A 21,986-nucleotide genomic window follows, 5' to 3' on the forward strand; every position below is an offset into this window, starting at 1 on the left:
AAAGTGATTTATGTATGCATATACATGCATACATACAAATTTAAAATATCTTTTTACTTTTTATTTTATGTGTATGAATATATTGTCTTCATATGTGTAAGTGCACCCCTGTTGTGTAATGCTCCCAGAGGTCAGAAAAGGGCATCATATCTCCTAGACCTGGAGTTACAGGTGTTTGTTAGCCATCGTATGGGTGCTGGGAATCGAACCTAGATCCTCAGTAAGAGCAGTCAATGCTCCCTTAACTGCTGAGTCATCTTTCCATTCCCCCCCACACATACAAATTAAAATATGCTACATGTTTGTTCATCTAAATGTTTGACATATATCTATGTATTTATATACTTATGTATTTCATATATGAAAAATACACAAGTGTATTTTTTTCATTTTTTAAATATTTTATTTTAGAAATATTTTATTACATTGCTTTCTTTTTTAAATTTTTTGCAATTTTCTTTTTTTATTTAATAACCACATGATTAGAAGGAGCATTTCATTACAGCTTTAACATATTCAGTAACAATTTCCAGAGCAAGGATACATCACTTTCAAAAGTGGCTATAAATTTTTAGGTTCACCATTGAATTAATATGGTTATATAATATTGAACTCAGTATAAGCCCTGTAAGACATAAAATTGAGTGAGTTTTTACTCTTTAAAGAAGATCTCCATTTCATTTTAAAACACACTGTTTCCTACATTTTTAATGCTACCAACACTTAGATGTTTGCACATGTGTCTTTAATCTCTATGTATCTGATTATTACTAGTCACATTGGGTTACACTTGGATCCTTGGCACCCCAAGAGAGGCCTGAGGGTGGGAGAGCGGGCCAGAAGCCACAAGTGTATTTTTATAAATATACCGATGACATTTCTATAAATATATGAACACTCACAGATCTAGAATAAAGTAAAAATTATGTTAATTTTCTACTCTTTTTGTTATTTATTCATTAAATTTAGAATGCAAATCCAAAGAAGTATTAGCCACAAATGAAAGTAATGAATATGAATATTTTTTAAAATGTACTAAAGTTTATAACACTTATGGGGGCCAAGAGATGGTACAGTGGTTAAGAAAGCTTGCAGCTCTTGCAGAGGACCTGAGTTTAGTTTCCAATAGCAATGTCAATTGGTATCAAATGTCTATAGCTCCAATACCATGGAATTCAACAGCCTATTCTGGCCTCCACAGGAACCCACACACATACACATACATATATGCACATATATAAAAATAAAAAATAAATCTTAAAAAAATTAACACATTCATCAAAAGATGACAGTAAAAAGATGAAATACCCAAGTTACCTGAGGCAATACAGATTTAGGTGCAAAGAAGTTATACCCAAATCATAAATATAAATTCAAATGAGTAAGAAAAAGAAATATAACCAATTTTAACACAACTGTGTTTTGAATAGACACTACAAACGTGTAGAGAAGGCCTTTACAAAATGGATATAATCTAAACTAATGACTTTTACTTAACCTTGCAACCATAAAGATACTGTTTATAATGCAAACAAACTCACTGAGTCCTGTGCTTTTGTGACCTGGGCACCTGACCTTGATCCATGGTAACCAGAACTTCAATTTGCCAAGACAGTGAATGAATGTGGATGTGCTTGATCACAAATCAAAGCATTGAACATTGCTTATTGTCTGGGGTATTATAGTCTGTGCTTGATATACTTTAAGATCAAGGTGTACTAAAGTTTGTCGTTCCCCAAATGAAGTTGAAGGAAGATTTTGAATAAAAGTCAGGGTGTGGTCTGCTGGTTCAGCAGCACAGCCCCAGGAGCTATTTGGAGGACAGATGCCCTCCAAGTTTGGGTCAACTTTTAACTATTTGCCACTGATTACTGCTGGGTGAGGGAGAGTAGATTTTCTTTAAGGAGATGAATCTAGATAGGCTCACTATACTCCAGTGAATGAACTTGCATTGTTGAACATCTAAATATAGATAAGACTTAACATGTACAAAAGAATACATAAAATCTGGTGAGGGGGAATGGAGGGTGGTGATGGGGGTCTAACTTTGATTAATATGTATTATATGAAATGCACAAAACTCAATGAAAATATTTGAAAAAAATAATTGAAGTTGAGTCAAGCTGTTTAGATATAATGCTGGCATAGTAACACCACACACATTGACCTACAAAAATATCTGAAATAAATGAAATATATCAGTGTCATTAACTACTACAAAAATGTAAAGTAAATCATAAACTAAATAGAGAAAAGAGATTTATTATTTGAATAAGTAAATCAAGCTGGGTGTGGTAGGTTACTTTAATACCAGCAACTCAGCAGAAAGAGGCAGGCAAATCTCTGAGATCCCGACCAGCCTTGTCTACATAGTGAGTTCCAGGCCAGCCAGGGCTTCAGGGAGACCCTGTCTCAAAAAACCAAAGCATAAAAACATTACAAGTTGACTAAAATTAAATTACTAAAAATAATGATTTTAGGCAAAGATATTTAGCAGCAGGGAATATATATGCAATTTTGGCATTACAATAGAAGCCATCTCTTTGGAACTATGTGGGACTATTAAATAAATTTATGCATGTTTTTAGCTCATTAATTACATTACTGTTATATTCTTAAGAAAGAATGTTTGGGCTTGTAGAAATAGCTCAGTGGTTAAGAGCACTGGCTATACATGCAGAAGACTGGATTCAAATCAAAGCATCCACATGGTGGTTAAGGTACATAAGTCCAGTTCCACATAATCCAATACCCTCTTTGAGCATTGCACAGCATGGATGCACTTACATTCATGCAGACATAACACTCATGAACATCAAATTTTAAAAAAATAAAGAAAATGAATGTGTGTATATGTTAAAATATGTACATTTTTTGGACAATTTTCTTAAAAGAAAAATAAATACTATCAATTATATAAAAATTAATCAGATGAATTTCTTCATAACTAAATTAGAACAATAAAAGAAAAATACCTGCTGCTCCATGCAACAAAATAAATGAGTTCAATGATTGTGATGTTAAAAGATGAACTGACACAAAAGAGGAGGATATGAATTATTTTATTTATGCTACATATAAAAATATGGTGCACACCTTTAATCCCAGCACTCAGGAAGCAGAATCAGGCAGATCTCTGTGAGTTCAAGGCCAGCCTGGCCTATGTAGTGAGCTACAGGCCAGCTGGAACTACAAGGAGAGCCTGTCTCAAAAAGAGCATATATATGTTAGTTTCTGCAAGTTGAGCTCAGAATGGTGGTTACACTCAAGAAGGAATGTTTGCTGGAAGGGAAGCAAGGAACTCTCTAAGGGCCTAATCTATTTGGAGTGTCTGTGGTGTACACATCTCCTTTTGACAATAATATTGAACTGGATATCAAGAGTTTCTTTAAAAAATTTTATTACATTTATGTATATATTTGGGGGCAGGTAATATCATGGCACTCTTGTAGAAGAAAATAACCAACTTTCAGGAGTTGCTTTTCCCTCTCCACCATGTAGATTCCAGGGATTAGTTTCATGTCTTCAGTTTATGCAGCAAGTGTCTTTATTTGCAAAACCATCTTGAAGATGTTAGTTTTAATTACTTTTTGTCAATGTGGTAGTGGACATTTTTACCCAACATTTTAAAATTTTATCTTACCTGCTAAACGGTTACAAAACTTTTTGTCTGTGAACCTACACTCAAAGAATAATAATGAAATATTATTATCATCTATGGGCTTTAAGAATATACAAGTTACTGTTCTTATATAGCTATATATATACACAGTGTATGTTGGTTAATTTTAATCCTGAACTTGAATGATCCTAAAGTCACTGGGAGCAAAGACTTCAGGAAATATCTAGATCATGTTCGCATGTGGGCTTCTCTGTGGGGGTGTGTCTTGATTGTTAATTAATGTGGGATGCTGCCCGAGGTGGGGAGTACCATTCCCTAGGCTGGGCCTTGAACTGTATAAGTGAAGAATGCTAAAATACAAGTAGGCATACAATGATACAAATAACTTCTCTTTAGCTGTAGATGTGGCATGACTTACCTATGATGACCAGTAACCTGGAATTGTGATCTAAAATAAACCATTCCTACCCATGCTAATATTGCTCACAGTATTTTTTATCGCCATAGAAACAGAAATTTAACTAGGGTAATATCTATTTACAGGATGATGTTTATTAAAATATCATTAATTTTTTGTTTAGTCCCTATAAGATTTTTGTTAGATTTTCACTGCTGAAGGTGTTCAAAGAATAACCTTCAGAGTGTGTGGTTTTTCTTCCAAACAAGTATAGTTTAAGTGATTTTTAGCTATGATGTCACATTTCATTAATGCGATTTGCAAAATGAAAGGGAGGAATCTAATTACATGGAAATTTACGTAATGGTTGCCAGTGGTCATTTTTCCTTCTATCATAACACTTGCTTAATATTAACATCTATCATATAATCATTCAACCTACAAAGCTGAAAAAGAAATTATTAAAATTTCTGTTTTTTTCTGACTAGGCAATCAAGCTTCTGAATGTTATAACTCCAAGGTTTCCCAGCCAGTACAATGCATTTCAAACCGAGCCATTTTCCATGAATGCCTGATGTATTTAAATAAGTTCATAAATTGCAAAGAATATGCAATGATATTTTCCAGTAGAAGACAATTATAAGAGCAAACCTAAATAGGATTTGTTTAAAAAAGTTAAAATTGTTCAAGACTATGTTCTATGATTACTCTCTACTACAATTATGGCTGAGAGGCTAATGGTGCCATCTCAACCACATGATGTTCATAAATAGAAGTGCTGAAGACATATCATAATACTCTGCCTGTTGAAGCGATAGAAGATTATCACAGTTATTTACAGGGTTCTGTCACTGAGTTAAGAAAAAGTAAAATAAGTTTAATTATTAAAATTGTAATACCATATGTGCAGTTTTAGAATCAGGGCAGCAGGAAACATATACTACAAAGGGTAGAATTATGTGACAACAGTACTTGCTGTAATAATGTTAGGAAAAACCTTGTGTAGAACCAGTGTCATTTGAAATAAGAAATAACAAATCTGTAATCCCACATGGTTGCATCAGTTGAGAAAGGGAGAACAGTAGGCATTTTCCATATGAAAGATGATATTTGTTCCAACATTTTATTCTCCTAGGTCTAGTAAATAAAGCAGGTCAGGTTGATAACAAGTATAGAGACAGCAGATGTTGTATGGCACTATTCCTGAGAAGTTCAAATCGGGAATCACTGAAGTTCAAATTTGTGAAGTAATGAATTTTTATTGGAGTTCCTTACAAGAATATGGCTGAGTGACTAGTTACAAAAGCAGAAGTGTTGAAAGGCTACTCTACTGCTAGAGCCCACCTGACCATGGGAGAAAGACAGTTCATCGAAGCTGGAGCCCAGTAGTTAAATCTAGCAGGCATCTAGACAGGTTGGAGACTATCTCTTCCAGACAGTTCAACTGATCTGAGCCTATTCTGTGCAGCTTGTCTAGTCTCTGCCTCAACCATGTGGCACAGCTTTTTTTTTATGGTCCATTTTTGCTTGTGGAGGGAGCTGAGAGGATCTGGTCAGTTTCATGGACTTCATGATGGTATTAAGTTCTTACTTCCTGGGCTTGTATGCCTGCAGGATGGAATTATTCTCCTCACACATCCTGTGTCATACCCAGTTTCCCTTCAAGATGGAAGACAACCTCAAAGAAAATTGCTACACAACATGTCCATTCTGCCAATCACATGATATCCTCTACTAGAAACAGATCTGCTAAAAGTAGTCAGGCTTGACGGCTCATGCCTTTAATCCCAGCACTCAGGTGGCTGAGGCAGACAGATCTCTGAGTTTCAGGCCAGCCTGGTCTCCATAGCAAATCCAGGTCAGCTGGATCTACAGGGAGACCATGTCTCAAAAAAAAAAAGAAAAACTAAATACTTGTGACAAAGATAATTGCAGCAAAAATATATTTAAAAAAGTACATAGTCAGAACATAGTTACCTGGGCTACTATTCCTAATGAAAGAGGTTGGAAAATGTGGTTTGTGCAGAACACTCTAAGTTTCAGGCTAAATATCCTTGGTTCTATGTTGGGAGCTGTTAGTCTATTATGTACATTGAGCTGTGGCAGGCTTGTTTACTGAGTTTTTGTTACACACACCAGTACCTAATCGGCCTAATCAGGAGGAATGTGTTTACCTAATCTGCCTAATCAGGAGGAATGTGTTTATATGAAGAGCCTCACAACACCTGACCTGGAGGCAATAGTGGTAAACAAAAAGATCAAAGAAGGCTTTGAAGTATTTGGCCACTCCTTGACCCTCAGATACAGGTGGGAAAAACAGCTGTTGATAGGAATTGAGTCTTCTATATAAAAAGGCAGAGCTAAAATAAACTGGGGCTGCAGTCTCTACTGACAGCCCTCCCAAGTATCCTTTCTGTCTCTTGTTTTTTCTTTCAATCCTCACTCTCCCTTTCAGGTACTGTCCGTCTTGGCCGGCTGGCACCAGAAAGTGGTGCCTGGAAGAGGGACCTGAAAAGTAGGGGGAAAAGGAAGGACACTGTTAGAGAAGTTAAGTGAGTGCACTCGGTACAATTGGGGAGCGATGAGTATTTATCTTGGTAGAAGATGAGGCAAGGAAACAGTCGTCCAGTTTTTGTAAGGAATATGCTTGGGGCCCGAGGAGCAAAGGCTGAGACTAATGAGAGAATCTGATAAGCCTCGGCTGGGATAAAAGTGAAACCAAACATTCCACTCCACCAGAGCCAGCTCCATTAGCCTTGCCACCCTTTTATGAGGACCCACATCTGGGGCTAGAAGAGGGATCTCTTGACCCTGAGGATGAGTCTGCCCTAGGAGAAGAGATGGTTGAGTATGATCAGAAGAAGTGTCCACCTCTAATTGCTTTGCCTGATCACTGGGAACAAAGAGAAAAGAATTAGGACCACCCCAACAACCTCTATCATGGTAGGATTAGAGCCTCCTCCTCCGAGGCCACTGAAGGCTGTTGCGCCTCCCATGATTGCCATGGCTCAGGAGCCTTCGGCAGGAATCTGGTACCCACTTAGAACCATGCAATCTCCACTGCAACAGGCCATTGGGGCCACGGTAGAGCGAGGAGAGTCAGTGCATGGATTTCAGGCCTTCCCAGTTTCTGAGCAAGTTGATCAGCAGGGCAACTGGGTGCAGTCTCATTCACCTGTACCTTTTAAGCAGCTTAAGGAACTAAAGACTGCTTGTGCTCAGTATAGCCCCACTGCCCCTTTGACCCAGGCTTTGTTAGAATCCCTGTCCACGGACGCGCTTCCTCCTGGAGATTGGAAACAGATGGCACGTGCTTGCCTTTCAGGGGGAAATTATCTGTTGTGGAAATCTGAGTATGAGGAATAGTGCCAGGTGACAGCAAATACCAATACAGTGCAGAATATTCCCATAAATTTTGATATGTTAGCTGGTGAAGGACAATATGGGGATACTGCTCAGCAGTTGCAGTACGAAGTTGCGGCTTATGTGCAGATCAATGCTGCAGCCCACAGAGCCTGGTATAAACTGCCGTCTAGTGGTAGGCAGACTGAGGATTTGTCTAAGATCAAGCAAGGTAAAAATGACCGCTCTGCGACAGATAGAATGTGGCACCCTCAGTCACAGGATACCTACGCCCAAGTCAGGTGGAAGGATCCTTTAACTGGACAATGGAATGGCCCCGACCCTGTATTGATTTGGGGAAGAGGGCATGTTTGTGTTTTTCCACAGGATGCTGATGGAGCCAGGTGGCTGCCAGAAAGGCTGGTGAGGTTCGCCGGATGAGCGCCAAAGAAAAAAGAAGTAGAAAAGAATGATGAGGTGACAAACGTGGCTGATGATGATGTTCCCGCAAGTGATCATGGCTGAGTTATACTGGACTTATGTTCCTGATCCACAATATTGCACCCCGTGATATGGGAGAAAAAAAGAGATAGTAGTGACTGTGAATGACTCTTGGTTAATTGATCAAGCCTGCTTTAAAACGCCTGATGATGCAAGAGGCGATGAATTTTTATTTTGGATTGGGAAGCGGGTTGCCTATCTGTTTTGTTAAAGATAAGTCTGGGTGTGTACAAGTAGATGACTGTGTGCTTATGGGACAAAGTGGATACTGTACCAATGTCAAAGTGTTATTGCCAAGAGATAATAGAGTAGAGAAAAAAATTCTCCTCCACAAGCATTTCCACACTGTAAGCAGCAGCAGATATTCTAAAAAGGTTGAGAGCCACCTTACCATCATGGTCCTCTATCACTTCCATTGTGTATGGTTTAGCAGGACTTGGCGTGCTTTTCCTATGTCTTTGTTTTCATCTGGTGGCAGTAAAGGTATTTATGAAATCCTGTGGCAAGTCAAGGCTCCTGTGCATGATATGAGATTGCGCTCCCTCCCCTAACAGAGGCCGTTAGTCAAAGACGGGTAAGATCTTCTGGGAGAAAGTGAACCTAAGACAGGGCATAGCTGATGGAAGCTACATGCCGATGATGGGTAAGGCTTTGCTCTGGCAAAAGACAACCTAAGACAGGCACAGTCCTTGTATGGAGCTGTGGCAGGCTTGTTTACTGAGTTTGTGTTATGCACACCAGTACCTAATCTGCCTAATCAGGAGGAATGTGTTTATATGGAGAGCCTCACAACACCTGACCTGGAGGCAATAGTGGTAAACAAAAAGATCAAAGAAGCCTTTGAAGTATTTGACCCTCCTTGACCCTCAGATACAGGTGGGAAAAATAGCTGTTGATACAATTGAGTCTTCTGTATAAAAAGGCTGAGCTGAAATAAACCAAGGCTGCAGTCTCTACTGACAGCCCTCCCAAGTATCTTTTCTGTCTCTTGTTTTTTCTTTCAATCCTCACTCCCCCTGTCTTGGCCGGCTGCCACTGGCAGTTCTATTCATGAGAAAGAACATCATATATCAACCCTAACCCTAAACAAGACAATAAGAATGCAATATGAAAACTCAATGCTTCATAAAAGTTATTTACATAACACATACATTAGGCATTGTGATATGCATGGATGTATCTGTATCCCTTGAAAGCACATATGGCACCATTTCTTTTTTTTTAACTTTTCAAAAACTTTATTGATAGTTTCATACATGCATTTAAGGTGTTTTGATCAAATCCATGCCCTTTCTTACCCTTGAATACCTCCCATATCTCCCCATCACTTTTTTCCTGACAACTTTTTATACTTTCTATCTTTCTTTCTATCTTTCTTTCTATCTTTTCTTTCTTCCTTCCTTCCTTTATTTTTTTCCTTTTTTTAAAAAGTGGGGCTCTTTGCTAATCTAACTTTTCCTCCTCTGAAGAGGTAGCCCTAAAGTCTTTTAGGGACAGGTAAGAGCTCCCAAATACTTTTGACATTTTTGGTCTTTGGACAGAGTATGTTGCTAACAGGCCCAAGGACATTTTGACTTTTAGCCAAGAAACTGGCTACTTTTCTTTGAAGTCTTTTTACCCTAACATTATAGGCAATTCCTACTTCCTTTTCTTATCACGCCATCATCTGAAGAGGTTACCCATATTGCCAATGGGGAATTGGGATGCAGACTGCTCTAGCTTCTTCCAAGCTGAACAGGGACATAGAGACAATTGGGGTACCCCTTCAGTGGGTTTATCTAAAATACTCCAAATTGCTTGACTCTTATCTGTAGGAGAAAAGAAAGTGCTTGATTGGTGAATAGGGGATGTGAAGGAGAAGTAAAGGTGAGAGTAGTTAGCATTACAAGTTCTAGACAGGGAACCAGAAAAAAGTCAGAACAGGGCAAATTTCAAATGTTCATATCAGAGTCCACTGGAATTTATTGAAGAGAGCTTCTAAAAGCTTCTCTCTGCTGGATTCCTCTTCACATTCCTTTTGTCTGCCAAGGTTGGACTTGATAGGAGGGTCAACATTTTCATGGAGGAAACATTTCCTGCATGCTTCCAGGTGAATCTAGCCACGGTTGAGGAGGACCTTTGACTTATCTTCACAGGGATGGAACTGGTAAAAGAAAGGAGCCAGGGGCTCCTCCCTAACCCATGTGACCCCTGAGGAAAAGATCCTGTAATGACCTGAAGAGTAAAAATGAATTGGTTTATTTGGGCCAACTCTATGGTCTTAAACATCCAAAGGGAAAGTGTAACCAAATATTAAAGTGATCAGTATATTTCTTTAAGAGTTCAAGGGATTACACAGAATTTAGGTGTAACTCTATATAAAATTTTATATAGAAAATTATTTCTCAGTGATGATTTTGTTTCTACGCAGAAAGTGATGCTCAGATGTAAGACTGCAAAGTTTGGTCTACAATACTGTAATGCCCACCTGTAGCTAAGGGAGACAAACAGCTATTGTTCTAAAATGATGGATAAATCCCCCCCATCTAGAAGCCTTTGAGAGGGAACTGACACTGATTCTAGCCATTCCAAAAGCTATCAAAGTGCATGAAAACCGCACCCTTTGGAGGGTGTTGAGCATTCATGGATTTAGGTATGCTGAAGAGTTTTGAAAATTGCAGTACTCCAGGATACCAAGTCAGAGTTGCATTTCTTTATCTCCCCTTCTAGTAGTCTAAATAATTTCATGAAAATTGGTAGTTTTTGAACGAGGGTAATTAAATTTTTACCAAAGTAGTATTTTCATATGATATAATAGAAAATTTAAATTTCAAATACATTTCAAAGAATTTCTTAATTTGGTGAGCAAATTATTTGAAGTCTTTTTGCCTTTCATATTAGGTAATTTTCATTTAAAGTTATATGAGCATTGTTTAGAATCAAAACAACAACCACAAAAAATGGCAATCAAACACAAGGTGAAGATGTTCTGGACCAAAGCATCTGACTGCTCACACTAGCATATTTTCTCTGATTCTCCGGTGTATAATTCGAGCTTCACAGTTGAATTTTAGGGTTCATATGTCCTGTTTGCCTCTTATTAGTCTTCTAACCTTTGAAAAATTATTAAACTCTTCAGTCTCATTTTTCTAAACCAGAGAATTCATGTGAATATTAATGAGCCAATTCATGTAAAACACAGTTCTACTAGTTTAATTTGCACTAACTCAAACAGTTGTACAAAATGGTCATCATTAAATAGAAAACTTAGGGTTTGGACCTGCAATTTTTTGACCTATATTTATCTTAGCTTTTGAGAATTTCATGAATATTATATGTGCATCATTCCTACCACTCCCATCTCCCCTGAATGCCTACCAGGCCTCCTCTTTCACTCTCAATTTCTCATCCTCTTCTTTGACTATTGTGACATATACATAAATAAGTTTATAAATATAAATTTAATCTACTGAGTCCATATATTGGTGCTCATGTAGACATGTGTCTAGGGCTAACCAATTGGAATAAGGTAACCTATCATTGATCTATCTGGTCCCTGGAGAAATCTGAGTCTTCCTCCCTCAGCATCCATTGCTTTCCCACAGCTCTTCATCTAGAAATGGTATCAATGAAATTTCCCCTATCCAATTGTCATGTCAACAGATTTTGCAGGATTTGTTACACAGCCATACAGTGGAGGTTTTAGAGGTGCAGCTTTCCTATTATGTCCAGAACACATTATCTAGCAGCAAGCTTCCCATTCCTCTGGTTCTTTTATTCTGTCCCTCCTTCTGTGATGGTCCCTGAGACTTAAGTGTAGAGATTGCATTGTAGATATATTAGTTGGAGGTAAGGCCCCCACTGGTGCTTATTGTCAGTATTTTGACCAGTTGTAAACTTTTCAATACTCTTTCCATTGCAGCATAAGTTTCCCGGATGAGTAGTGAGAACTACACATACCTGTAAATGTTAGGATATGTATTTAGTATACAGTAAGAAATTGCATTGGTTTAGGAAAGTGGCAGTAGTACATTCCTTTCTAGGGTCTCCAAACTCTCCAATAATGTCTATTTGACTAGGTTTACAATATGATGTATGGATTCCCACCTATTGAGAGAGTCTTAAGTCCAATTAGACAGCTGTTGATTACTCACAAGATCAAAGTGCCAAACATTGGACTATTAGAAACACTTTGCTGGTTGGTCTTTGTTATGGCTGGTTCCAAGTTTTAAAGCTGGCTAGAACTGTTGATTGTTTTTTTGTCTTGGAAGCTTACAAATATATCTTCCAATATTATGAAAACTAGTCTTCAAGAAGGAGGCTTCCAATTCAGTTCAAGCTCAATTACTTAAAGTCCTGGGTCCAAACTATATTGTGTCTTCAACAATAGTGTTTTACCTTCAAGTTCTGTGAGGCAACCAATGGTTATGGCAAGAGCCTATATTATTTTGGGAGTGTCTTGGACTATCCTAACCAAAAACTCTAAGGGAGAGTTCCTTCACCTGTCACTGGGATTTTTATTAGATATCCTTCATCTATAAACATATATATATATATATATATATATATATTCTTATATATAGAGAGAGAGAGAGAGAGAGAGAGAGAGAGAGTCTATTTTAAGTAGGCTTAAGAAATAATATATTTTCCTAATTTTTAAGATAATTTTAGTATTATTTATCTCTTCTTCCTCACTCTCCTTTTTATAAAATCCCATGGTAAAGTACCCCCCTCTTTTTCCCATTCCACTCTTAATAGTGTGTGTATAATATAAGACCCTCAAGCTCCTTCTTACCAGATCACTATAAGCAATTACAAAGCAGGAAGTTTCAAAACCAACCTTCTACAGAACAAGCAGACTTATAAGAGAATAAACCTGACAGGGAACACCACCATGACCAGGGAAGGGAGGAGGTGAGTATCTCCTAGAAGCCTGGGATCCAGAGGACAGTGTAACCTCCCATACAGACTCCAAGTTTTGATATTTTTCTCCCTTTGGGAAGGGGGAAGGAATTTGGTGCTTTGGTTGTGTCATCTCAGGCAGGTGCAGTGTAGGTTCCACCACTATGAGGAGGATCAGTCATGCAGGGCTCTGGTTCAAGAAGTACCCTATGTTTGGGATTGAGTCATATGGGGGATGCAATGGGTATATAAGACATAGCCTTCCAGAAAGGCTGCCAGGGTGAAGTGACCACATGAGAAGCATTCAGGCTCTAAGACTATTCCATCATTCCTGACTCTTAAAGGGATATAAATATCCAAATGCTTCCTATTGACTGACAGGGCAAAGGGATCTTGCATATTCCTTAGGAGGAAGATGGATTTTATGTGTTCCCAAGCAGGGGCTTGAAAACTTTCTATTCCCAGATTAATCAAGAATTTCTATAATAGACTTGAAAACATGAGGAAAGGATAAAGGGCCACCCAGTTACAGTCAGTGGAGTAAGAGCAGAAATGGGGCAAGGACACAGGTGAAAGCAAATACTCTGTGATGTATTCCCTTTCAATAGGGATGTTTTTCCCAAAATTTTCTAATTTCTTCTTTGTCCACACCTGACATGTTGTGAAAAAACAGTAATCCTCTCCTGGAAAGCATGGATAAAATAGAAAGTAGGTAGGCTAGGATGTAGGTGCCCATCCAATTGGTTAGAAAGCATATGTAAGTGTTATCTCCATAGGCAGAGATGATTTCCTGTCCAGGTTCCAGGTATCCACCAATGTCTATGCCAGTGAGTAAGCTGGATTTCCTGTTTGTACTTCAATGAAGTAGGTAAGATGGCCATGGTTAGAGCTTGACAGATGACTGAGGAATCAGATGGGGGAGGTGTTACATGGGGTTCACAGAAGGACAAACATTTGCCAGGTATTTCAGGAGAAGAAGTGTGGTGGTTTGAATGAAAGTGTCTCCCATAGGCTCCAAGTATTTGGACATTTTGTCCCCAGATGATGGCACTGTTTTGGGAGGTTTTCGAAGGTGGGGCTATCCTGGAGGAAGCACATCATTGGGGGTGGGCTTAGCGAGTTCTTAAGCCTTGTCAGATCTTCAGTCACTCTCTTGCTTCCTGCACCTGCATGACGATGTGAGAGCTTAGCTTCTGCTGCTCCTGCTCCAGCCACCATGCCTCCCTGCCATAACGGACTGCAATTCCCCTGGAATCATAAGCTCAAATAAACTCTTCCTTCTATAAATTTCTTGGGTCAGTGTTTCTATCACAGCAACAGAAAAGTGACTAAAACAGTAATTGGTACCAGAGAGTGGGCTGTTGGCTGTATAGAACCTGACCATGTGGCATTTTGAAGAAATGTAAAAGTCCTTTGAAGATTGGGCTAGAAAAGTGATTGATTGCTGTAAGTGGAGTTTAATAAGTCATTCTAGTAGAGGTCTTGAAGAAAGTAATGCTGAAAACAATGTAGTTCCAGAGGAAATCAGTACTTAAGCAGTGATTGGCATATTTTGGCAAAGAGTCTGGCTGGAGTCTACCCACAGCCAAAAAGCTTGCTTGAGGCTAAGTTGAAAAGCCATGGACTAATTTCTCTAGCAGAAGAATTTTCAAGACAGCCTAATGTAGAATTGGTGGCATAGCAATTAATGGTGAATATTATACAGATTTACAGAGAACAAAAGCAAATGGGGCAGAAAGAAATAAAGAATGTACAGGATGGATTGAAAAAGAGCACTGGGAAGACTAATGTTGGAGCCCTGGCATGTGATGAAGAGGATCCCTTTGATAAGGAGATTAAAGTGATTAAGGACATTAAAGTGATTAAGGAGAGGCCTAGAGATTCAAATTCAAATGATGGAGAGAGTGCCTCCAGGGCAAGACCACACCCTCTTAAGCCTCCAACTTGTGAAAGGAAAATAAAGCAGACAGGAGTCCATCCCAAACTTGCAATCAAAATTGGCATTATTGTTCACCTGATGATGGCTTTAGAGGCATGAAACATGCAAGAGTGAAGGGGTCATCAGTTCTTCCTCAATGGTTTCAGAGCACTGTTGAGTCCAGGCAGCATGCAGCAGGGGTATCTCTGCATATAGAAGGCCCTGATGGGCCATTGCATGAAGCTGTGAAGGTGAAGCCTGGTTGGCAAAGGAGACCCCAAGAAGAAGTTTGTGATATCAGAGCTGTGAGGCATCTGCCAAGAAGAACTGCATACAGGGAGTGGTATCAGTACAAGAGAGAGATGTATGTTGCACGCTGCAAAGCTAGAGATGCTGAGCCATCTTAGCCCTTGGGAAGTAAATTCCCAGAAGTTGGACGTGGAGCTACTGGATTTTGTTTTTGTCCTGCTGGTTTTTGGTCTGGTATTTCCTTACTATGCCTCCATTCCTCCCTTTTGGAATGGTAACATCTATTTGGCTCCACTCTATGTTGGGAAGTATGTAATTTGTCCTTTGATTTTACAGGTGCTTACAGTTAAGATATTTTGCTGAATCTCAGAAGAGACTTTGGACTGTAGACTTTGGAACAGTAGTGAGATTGATAATGACTATGGGGACTCTTAAAGTTGGACTAAATGCATTTTGCATTTTGTATGGTCATGATCCTATCGGGGCCAGGGGGTGGAATATGGTGGCTTGAATGAAAATGAACCCCATAGGCTCTAAGTATTTGGACATTTTGTCCCCAGATGATGGTACTGTTTTGGGGGGTTTTAGAAAGTGTGGCTATCCTGGAGGAAACACATCACTGGTGGTGGGTTTAGAGAATTCTTAAGCCTTGCCAGATCTCTAATAACTCGCTTGCTTCCTGTGCCTACATGATGAATTGAGAGCTTAGCTTCTGCTGCTCTTGCTCCAGTCACCTCCAGCCACCATGCCTTCCTGTCATGACAGACTGTAATTGCCCTGGAACCATAAACTCAAATAAATTCTTCCATCTATAAATTGCTTAGGTCAGTGTTTCTATCGCAGCAACAGAAAAGTGACTAATACAAGGAGATTTGGAGAAGACAGACACAGTAATTGTTGTTAAGAGCAAAGGTAGTTATTATGCCAAGTAGTGGGAGTGAAATAAAATGGGAGAGCACAAGGTTGAGGTTTGGCTAGTGGATTTGGGGGAGATGAAACTAGGAAGTAAGGTATGCCTGACTTGTAGATCAGGGTTCCAGTGGTTGGCCAGGTGGCATTTCACCCTGGGTCTCTGAAAGGGGTTTTAATGATGGAAAAGAGTCAGTTGATGGTTGCTGATCCAGCTCAGACCAAACAAGAGATCCTATTAGTCTAGCCATAAAGAGAAGGGTAGCTAGGGTGTTAGTGAGAGTGAGCCTATTTCTGAATTACAATGTTATCCATTATAGATAGCACTATGGAATTGAATGATTTCATTGAAATTTTCTGAATTAAGAATCTTAAAAGGATTAAGAATAACCTATTAAATTACTAATTGTTATGTATGACTGTTTCCATCAAAAACAGTTCAGGAAATTTAATTTAGGATGTCAGGTGGTAGATGTAGATGGTCCATCCCCAATGTCAACTATAAACAGGACAGTTGGACACTGTCCCGATAATCCTGGGTAGCAGGGACTGGCCCTTCTCGGTGGGGGGCTGAGGGACCTTGGCCTCCACATTCTAGGAGGTATAAAGAAAAAAAGAAAAACACTCTTATAGGGGGAAGAGGACTTAACTAAGGGAGGAGGGCATCTCCCCTGAGGGCAGTCTCATTTTCAGTCTCCCCATTGACTACAAGAGTGTAAAAACTTGGTGAGAGGCCTGTTTTTGAACAGTGACCTTCCTTATAGCACCATAAAGGACTCAGGTAGTGTTTGGGATCTGTTGATGTAGATTTGTTTGAGCTCACCTGAGCTTGCATAGCAGAAGCTAGCAGTTCGCATTTAATTCTGGGGTGTGGATTGGCTAATGATTAGGATCCAGCATAGTACATGTCTGCAACAGACAAGGGGACCCGAATTCTAATGAGACCTTCTATCCTGCATTGGGGAGGAACACTGGAACCAGGAATTAGCAAGGCTTAACACAAGGGCAGAAAGTTTCAGAACAAAGAATTTACAGAGAATAACAAGGAACTCATGGGTTAACAAGGACCTTACATGTTATTAATAAAGGTTCTTGTATTTGTTCATTTCTTGCACTTGAAGTATTCTTAGATGACATACTTGTCCTGAGATTCTTTGTCTTAGTCCTTAACCACTACACAACTGCAGTAAACCACTTTACCAGGCTTCCCCTCTCTATCAGTTTTGCAGAGGCCTACCCTTTCCTCTAGCTTCTTGTTATCAGTCTTAATCAGGTTGATTTGGTGTTCATCACAAAGGGCTTCCAACAACTTGACATACTTTGGCTCATCACAGTTGGAGGCAAGCACACAGAGATGTTTGGCACTTGTCTAAGGCTTTGGCAGTTCTGCAAATTCCATGTGCTAGGCCACTGTAGATGAGGGCAGTCTTCAGCAGCTCTTGTAAAGCACAGTTAACCTCCATTACACCTCCAGCAACAATGCATTCCTCAGTCATGGTTGTGTATTAGAGGTGGAACTGAATCTTGATTAACCCAGAGCATCCTTCGTGCAGCTCTGTGGCAGCAGGGAAAAAAAGAAAAGGTTTCTGTAATTTTGAAGTATCCAATGAAGTATTATGAAAAGGATCAATGCCCAATAAGTAAGTTTAACCATTTGTCACTTATGTGCAAATCATTGTACAGAACACATAACAAAGAATTAAGAAACATTAAAATGACATTGAAATCTATGTGACCACCCAAAATCCTGTACTTGTTCCTCCATCTGCAAGATGGAGTCTTTTAATTTTGAAACTTTTGATGTAAAGCCATGGCAGAGGCGACTGCTGTAGCTCTACTGGCTATCAGAACAACCCCTGCAACAATTCACCATATAAATCTGCTATGATTTTGAGATGTTGAATAACCTTATGATTACAACAATATAAAGGTTAATTACACATGCTTTTAAACAAAATTTAAGCACAAGAGTACTATTTAAGCAATTATTTTTATTACTTTATACTGAAATCTCCATTTCAAATGTAAACATAACTTTGACTAATTTCATTATCCAGATTAGACTGAATAGTGGAAAATCCCCATGCTAAAATTATTTTACCATTCATCTGATGTTGTATTCCCTGTCACAGAGATCAGAGAATACTACAGTCTATGAGATGATTTTAGAGAACCCTTTAAGATGCTTGAGTGTGAAGTGGGAGGACCAGTACCAGTCCCATCTCCAGAATCAGCTTAACACTGAGCTCAAACAACAAAACCAATTGACTAATAGGAGTCTGATAAGGAAGTAAGGGATGAGAGTGTAGAAATAGAAAATTGACCATCTGCCATTTCTGTGTATGAAATTTGGATCAAATATGATAAATTTAGGCCGCTGGTTGTTATAATCTAATTTTCATTGTGACCACATGAAGGTTGATAGGTGTCCTAGTTTGTTTCTCTTTTGCAGTGACAAAATACTCTGACAACTACCAACTTGGGGAGGAAAGGGTTTATTCAGCTTACATCTCCCCAGTCACAATTCATCAGGGAGCCCAAGGTAAGAACTAAGAGTAGGAACCTGGAGGCAGGAGCTTGAGCACAGGCCATGGAGGAATGCTGCTTACTGGCTTGCTCCCCTGGCCCCTGCTCAGCCTGCTTTCTTATGACACACAGGCCCACCTGCCCAAATGTGGCATGACCCACAATGGGTTCAGCCTTCCCACATCACTCAACAATCAAGAAGATGCTTCATAGATATGGCCACAGGACAGTCCAATGGAGGTAATTCCCCAGTTGAGGCTACCTCAACCCAGGTGTATCATGTTGACACTAAAGCTATCCAGCACAATAGGCAATAATTTTTTTTCTTTAAATCATATTTTGTTTTTAAACAGGTTGGATTGGAGTTCCAAGGCTGGGAATTTGTTTAAAACAAGCTAAGATCATGTTGCCAGGGATCTTGGAAATTTGTGAGCATTCTGTAGGGTAGGAATGCCTAGGCAAAATGCATAGAGCTGGAGGTTTGAATCAGAGCATGCTCAGAAACAAAGGACCAGTCTGATGAGGCCAACAGTGTCCAGTGGGGCTTCCCTCAAAGTGGGGTGTCCCCTAAAGTGGGCCTCTGAGGGTTCTCCAAGAGCTGAATTACAAAATGTAGGAACTGTCCTTTCTAGGGCTACCTAGGCAGATAGGAAGCACTTCTCTGCAGTAGGAGGAGGATGGCTGGTGTTGGCTGTAAGGACTGGCATCGCAATGATGACAGAAAGTCAGAGGTGCAAGATAGAGACAGGGTGAGAGTTGTGGCAATAGGTTTTGTGGACTAGTCAATAAGAAAGACTGGGCAAGATCCCTGTGTCTTATATACTCACAGTAATAGGCAGCCAGTGTGGAGCCCCAGGTGGCATCCTGCTTTCTTTTATTCAAAGACTGCTCCAGGGAATGTTCAAGTTCAAAATGTGAGGATAATAAAGGGAGAAAGGGGAGGGAAAAAGAAATCAGGAGGGGACCAGGCCCTGCTAAGAATTCTCTCCAGGTTTCATCTCCAGGTGTAAGGAATCAGAAAGCAGGAACAAGGAACATGGACTTTCTACAGAGCAAGCACATTTATTAGAGAATAAACCTGAGAGGGCCCATGGCCCCGGGGCAGGCAATGGAAGGATGAGGTAGGCAACTGATCACAGCCTGGGATCCAGATAAGAGTGTGGCCTCCTTTATAGACTCAGTCATTTTCTATATTTCTTCTTATGGGGAAGGTGAAAGGGTTTGGGACTGAAGTTGTGTCACCTCATGCAGGTACAGGGTGGGCTTCCCCATTGTGAAGTGGGTCAGTCATGCAGGACTGTGTGATACAGCGAGTAACCTGTTACTGAAACTGAGTTACATCAGAGGGGCAGTCAGGGGAAAGATGTAAGACAGCACCTTCCAGGAAAATTGATAGGGAGAGTTGACCATGCAAGAAACATACAGAACCTAAGATTTTGCCATCACTTACCATGGTCCCTTTCTGCTTCCCTAGTTCCTGCATGACTTCAGTATGTATTTCTTTCTAAGTATTTCTTTTTAGACACTTGTAAGAATCACTAGACTATTTCCTCAACACTCCTATTTGCTGATATAGAAAGAATCAATAAAAAAGGCATCTAGCCATATAGCATGAATATAATGCCCTAATCCAAATGCTCATTTTATATATCTGTATTTCAAACACTTTAGAAATTAACTGAGGTTTGATTACGCTTCCCTTCTAAGTTTTACAAAAGTATAAAACCCAAATAACTCTCGAAACAATTTAAATACTATTGGCCAGTCCTTTGGTATTTGTATAATGAATTAATTTTTGGTGCTTCATATATGCAAGCACAAGAGTGGATGGAAAATCTGGCATCAGAATCTCAGCAAAATCTTTAAAACAAAAAGGAACTATTCAGATTGCCCAACTCTGTGTGAGAACAATGACTATGCTGGTGCCAAACCTAATTACCTCCCATGGCTTATGATCTTCTGTGAATATTCCCTCTTTACGAAAAGGCTGAACATATGAGTTACACTTCAAACAATGTGCATTCTTCTTTCCCTTCGAAAGCATAATTCTTTCAGAAAAATAAATAGGAATGCTGAGAGATAGAGTTGGAAAAGGAGCTTCATACATCAAGATATCGTAATAAAAATGAGTTTCAATCTTACATCAATGAATGAGTCTATTTAACATATTTAAGAATATACTCTATATACTTACTCCTTTTTTTCCAACCACAGGCTTTTCAGTTCATAATTTTATTACATGCACATTCAAATTTCTAATTCACAAGACCCTGGCACTTCAAAGATAAGTACTTTTGTCAGAGAGACTTTATTATTGAATTCTCATTTATATTAAAAATTGGATTTTAACTCTAATGTTTTAATTACAGCTTAGTATCAGACAAAATCTCTCACCATTGTCCTTTGTATTGGCATAATAAGTTTCTCTAGATAGTGCTGAACAAACATAAAAAATAAAAGGAAAATGAGTTTCTAATAGCATACTCTGTGATATATTTCTTTTGTGAAATACATAGCTATGTTGATTATTGTCCAATTTGTCATTGAAATTTTATTTTAATTCAAGATCATTACTCTGATGATTCTACAGGATCAGGGTATGAAATTGGATGTGTTAATCTATCAGACTTAAAGTGCTGAACTGAATGCTGATTGATGGCAAAATCTCTCTCTCTTAGAAAGTAGTGTCACAACATCACACAAATGAACTTTTAAAAAATTGCTTATTTATTAATGCACAGGTGTTCGTGAAGGACTGCAGATGGCCAAAACATATGAGAGCTTGACTGACTTTTCAATGATGTAAAACTTTTCATATTTAGTAAAATCAACTTTATATTTTCCCTGACTGACTATATTTTTCACAATATTCTCATTTTATTCAAAATAGACGATAAGTTGTAACAAGCACAGCCACACAGTACAAGAAAATAACTGGTACTTTTCAGAATGCAGGTGGTCCAAATTTTGGACTAATAGTTCATAAGTCCCCACCCCATAAAGCTATGCTCTAGAAGCTAAATTACCAGACTGTGTTGCTGGTGGTGGGAGGTGGAAATTAAGGAGGCCAGACCCAGTGAACTATGATAGGTAAACAGAGTTTGCCTATAAAGGGATTCCTCTCTCTGCCTCCTTTCTACCTCTACTTTTGTCTCTCACTTACCTTAATCTGGGAAGTTTCTTCTGCATGCCCCTCTTCCACAATGTACTGTGTTGGCACAGAACCAGCCCAATAGGACAATGTGATAAATCATGAGTCAAAGAAAATATTTTCTCCCTTAACAATGATTTACTTCTGCAATCCTCACATTGATAGATAGCTAACAAGCTAGTGGACAAAGATCAAATAATATAAGCATATTTGTACCTGAATACTCTTGTTGCCCGAGTTCCCTCTGGGTCTCCTGTGCTATCAAGCAAACCATATAGCATATCTTTCTGTGCATTTATTAACTTACAAAGGAATGAGTACCCAGTGCCTAGCCCTGAGCTGTGGCTCAGAGCCCGCCATATCAGAACACGCCATGCCCATAGTCACTGCTAGCATTCACTCATGCCTCTGGGGCCAATGATCTCACCCCAGGTCCACAAGAGTCAGTCCATTTTGTCCTTCAGCTACTGCAAGCGTGGCTGTGCATTCC

General features: G+C 39.2%; 1 pseudogene; it reads right to left on the bottom strand.

The window, feature by feature from the left end:
• Positions 1–16,921: 16,921 nt before the first annotated feature.
• Positions 16,922–17,315, bottom strand: LOC103735110 (annotated as a pseudogene).
• Between the last annotated feature and the right edge of the window lie 4,671 nt (positions 17,316–21,986).

This window comes from Nannospalax galili, unplaced genomic scaffold (assembly GCF_000622305.1).
Source record: "Nannospalax galili isolate Female #2095 unplaced genomic scaffold, S.galili_v1.0 scaffold937, whole genome shotgun sequence".
Lineage (NCBI taxonomy): Eukaryota > Metazoa > Chordata > Mammalia > Rodentia > Spalacidae > Nannospalax > Nannospalax galili.